This window comes from Macaca nemestrina, chromosome 9, assembly GCF_043159975.1.
Source record: "Macaca nemestrina isolate mMacNem1 chromosome 9, mMacNem.hap1, whole genome shotgun sequence".
Classification (NCBI taxonomy): domain Eukaryota; kingdom Metazoa; phylum Chordata; class Mammalia; order Primates; family Cercopithecidae; genus Macaca; species Macaca nemestrina.
Window position 1 is genome coordinate 4,501,819 of NC_092133.1, and position 3,962 is coordinate 4,505,780.

General features: G+C 45.5%; 1 long non-coding RNA gene across 1 annotated transcript; it reads right to left on the bottom strand.

Annotated features, from left to right (window-relative positions):
- Positions 1 to 886: 886 nt before the first annotated feature.
- On the bottom strand, positions 887 to 3,053 carry LOC139356035 (uncharacterized). Its single transcript, XR_011607405.1, has 3 exons — positions 2,687 to 3,053; positions 2,162 to 2,293; positions 887 to 1,197 (listed from the first exon to the last, which is right to left on the bottom strand). It is a non-coding gene; the product is annotated as an uncharacterized lncRNA (long non-coding RNA).
- Between the last annotated feature and the right edge of the window lie 909 nt (positions 3,054 to 3,962).

Sequence of the window (3,962 nt, forward strand, 5' to 3'; positions counted from 1 at the left end):
ACAATTGTGGCAACACGTTAGAAGTTGGTGAACGGAGCTGAGGAAACTCCCTGCTGCTCTGAAGCCCCCCGTTCTGGAAGGCACAGCCTGACTTCACATGGAAAGCATTTCGGATGGCATAGAAGTGCTGCTTGGACCTGCTGCGTGGCTGACACATCCATGGCAGTGCTTCTAGTGGGGCTGCTGGTTCCTTGCCCACTGGCCCACATGGGGTCACTTGGAGAGTACTGTAGTCCCCGTGGATTAGGAGCTCTAGAGACAGTGCTCCTCCCCTCTCCACCTTGTGACCCAATGCTGCTAGTGGGTTCCCCACAGCCCAGCCCAGCCCAATGTGAGCAAGGACTGCCTTCGGGCATGCCGCCAGCTCTTTCTGGCAGCCTTCAGCGGCCTCTGCTCCATCTTCCCTTTCCACCGCAGCCCGAGCCTTTGCCCTGACACCATAGACCAATGGCCTCTGGTCTGTCGCCGACGCCTGGGGCCCCTGGCCATCTTGTCACCTGCAGCCTCTGGCTCTCCCTCTCAGCACTGCTTCTCCACGGACAGATCTAATGGGCAAAGGTGTGTAGGTGGCTCAGTGTCTGAGCTTCTCTCCCTCCCACGGCCAGCCTTCCTGTGCTCCCTCCATGCAGCTCCCCGACCCCTGTAGGACCTGGTGGGAAGGTTGAGTGTACCAGAAGAGTCTGGAAAGAAGTGCTAGGTCACCAAAGGAAAGGGCCCGTGAGGGCACCTGGGTGGGAACAGCACCTCACTTCCAGGCCGGAGACTCCTACTCAGAATTTAATGGAAATGAAGTCTCCAAGAGCTCAGTGCATATGTCCATCCCTTTGCACAGACACCTGTACCCCAGCAGGAGAGAAAGGCCGGAATCCACCATCTGCCCTTAAGCATGGGGACAGTTGAAGATGGAAAGGCCTCAGATCTGCCCCCTTCTCACTGCTTGCTGTCCTGCACCGGGCGGGGTTGCTGTGGTTTAATTTTTCCCAGTGCTAACCCCGGTGGCAGCCTGAGCACCTCTGAAGGCCAGGACGCATCTGGCTCCACGGGACTCTGTGGTGGGAGAGCACTAGTGTCGCGTAACAGAATGATCCCACAGCGCATCGGATTCAGATATTAATGGCTTTATTCTGACTTCCTGTTCTTATGCACATGTATCTCTTTTCCCTGTAGATCTTGTCTTTGGCTGGATGGCTACTTTGACTGCCAGATTCAAAGAGAAAAAGCCCATAAAATTCACAAATGCGGAGTCACATGTGTAGTTTTTGCTCAGCCGCATCTAGAGAATGACTTAAATGTGGGCACTGGGGCCCGTCTTTGCTTTTTGATTGTTTAAGACTCAGAAATGCCCAGATTTTCAGAGCATAGAATTGTCCCAATTCAAAGTATAATAGGAAGGGACTGGGAATTTGGTGAATGAAAATAATACCTCTCAATTTAATTTTTAAAACGTGTGTTTCCTTTTTAATAAGAACTCTTACTATGTATGCATTAGTGAGGATGACATGATGTACCTCGGTTTACAGAGAGTTAAGTCTTTTGTTATGTTAACCTTCATGCTGTTTCTTTTCTCATCTTTTACAAATCCTAAATGAGAAAATCCCAACCTGCAATGATGGCTGCTGGGAAGGCCGTGGGCATCATTCCTGGTTGGGATTGGGTGGTATGAACGCCTCTGTCTGCACCCGTTGTCCGGGGGCTTTGATGACATTGGTCACAGATCCTGTCACCAGATTGAATGTGGATTTGACGACTGCAGGAAGGTGCCTCCCAGGATTCCTGGGTCCCCTGGATGCTGGGTAGATGGGGCTGTGCCTCCCTATAGGACAAGTCTGAATGTTCCAGTTTTGGAAAATGGTGACTCAATTTGGTTGCCTTTGGATTTGAACAGTATTCTGTTGTGCTTGGTGTCTCTACTTAAATGTAGATTTAAAATATTTCCCCCTAAAATATATCTTTTTTTAATTCATAGTGCAATAAAGCATTGAGTGTTTGGAAAGACTCAAACTTCTGGGAGATAAGCTGTGCATCCTACAGTTTGGTCTTACTGAGAAATTTTTAATATTTCTTTCCTCAGCATCAAACATGTTGTATTTTAGTCCTAAAGGGATAGGTTAGACTCTTCAAAATACCAAATATATCCCTAGGAAAGGTCACTTAAACACACCTTCTAAATGCAGGCAACATCTGAGGGTGGTGGTTCACGTCTGGAGTCCCAGCACTTTGAAAGCTAAGGCGGCAGAATTGCTTGAGCCCAGGAGTTTGAGACCAGCTTGAGCAACATAGAGAGACTCTGTATCTATAAAAGATAAAACAAATTAGCCAGGTGCAGTGGTGCACACCTGTAGTCCCAGCTGCTTGGAAGGCTGAAGTGGGAGGATTGCTCGAGCCCAGGAGTTTGAGGCTGTAGTGAGCTATGATTGCACCACTGCACTGTAGCCTGGGTGACAGAGCAAAACCCTGACTGTAAAAATATTTTTTTAAGTAATAAATAAGTAAATAAATTTCAGACCACGGTCATGAATGGCATTTTAGTGCCATGAAGGCAAGTTTTTGTTTCATCCTTCATGTCTAAACCTCAAACCCAGTGAGAACCTTGCTGCCCAGTGTGGGAAAATAACCCAGCTCTGCATTTATTTGCCCAGCACACTGTAAGTTGCACAATTTGCTTCCGTGATTTGGTAATACTCACAATTTTTATTATTTTCATCAATCCTGAATCAAGACCAGAGGCCCCCAATTCCCTATTAGCAAAACCCCCACATGTAAATCAGGTTCCAGATGTGATCTGTTTGTCCCAACAGGGCTGATTTCTGTATTTGGTTTTTTAGTTCATATCATTGCTCACAGGATGATTATTCAATAATTGTGAAAACTCTTTCTTGCAGCATAGCTGCTCAAGATGTCCCCCAACCATGGGCCATGGACGGCAGGCTGTGATCATGCCCATCCATCTTGTAGCTGGTCCAGGTGATGCCAGAGTCAGTCTGGGCTCTGTGTAGTATAAGACTTGGATCAACGTACTGCATCCAAAGACCCGCTAGGATGTTCACATGACAACAATCGCCACTGATAGCATGTGACATCATAAGGGGCTTTTTCCAATAGCTTTTTATTCTAATTCCCTGACCATCATCTCTGTCATTCACTGGTGACCAGGTTTATAAGTGTCTTGGCAGGAATGTTCTTATTGGAGTCTTAGTTATTATTGCTATTTTTTTTTTTTTTTGAGACTGAGTTTCACTCTTGTCACCCAGACTGGAGTGCAATGGCACTATCTCGGCTCACTGCAACCTCCGCCTCCTGGGTTCAAGCGATTCTCCTGCGTCAGCCTCCTGAGTAGCTGGGATTACAGGCACACACCACCACACCTGGCTAATTTTTGCATTTTTAGTAGAGATGGGGTTTCACCATTTTGGTCAGACTGCTCTCGAACTCCTGACCTCAGGTGATCCACCCACCTTGGCCTCCCAAAGTGCAGGGATTACAGGCGTGAGCCACCGTGCCAAGCTCATTATTAATATTTATTATGTTGGAGTATTTTATTAACATTTTAAAAATTAAAAGATTTCCTAAAATATATAAGTATTTATTCAATATTAAAAACAATCAATATTAAAATTGTTTTACTTTTGAGTCATTGATCCATTTTGGGAGTTGGGGAGAGAATACAGCCCAACTATAACTAATATGCATATGATAAATGTAAACAATACACAAATACTAGGAAAATATCTGAGGCAAGGTATGTGCACTATTGAATGTCATCTGAGAACTGACCAATGAGATTGTTCCAGTGCACTTACTTTAAGAACATACCAATTATGAAAATTTAATGAGAGTTCTATGAAAATCATAACCAATAAAGCATTTAAGATCTGTGAAATGTGTGTATGAAATAACTCCATCACTGTTTCATCTTTAACCACCAAACCATCACCTGATAGCTGTTCACCTGATAGCAGCAA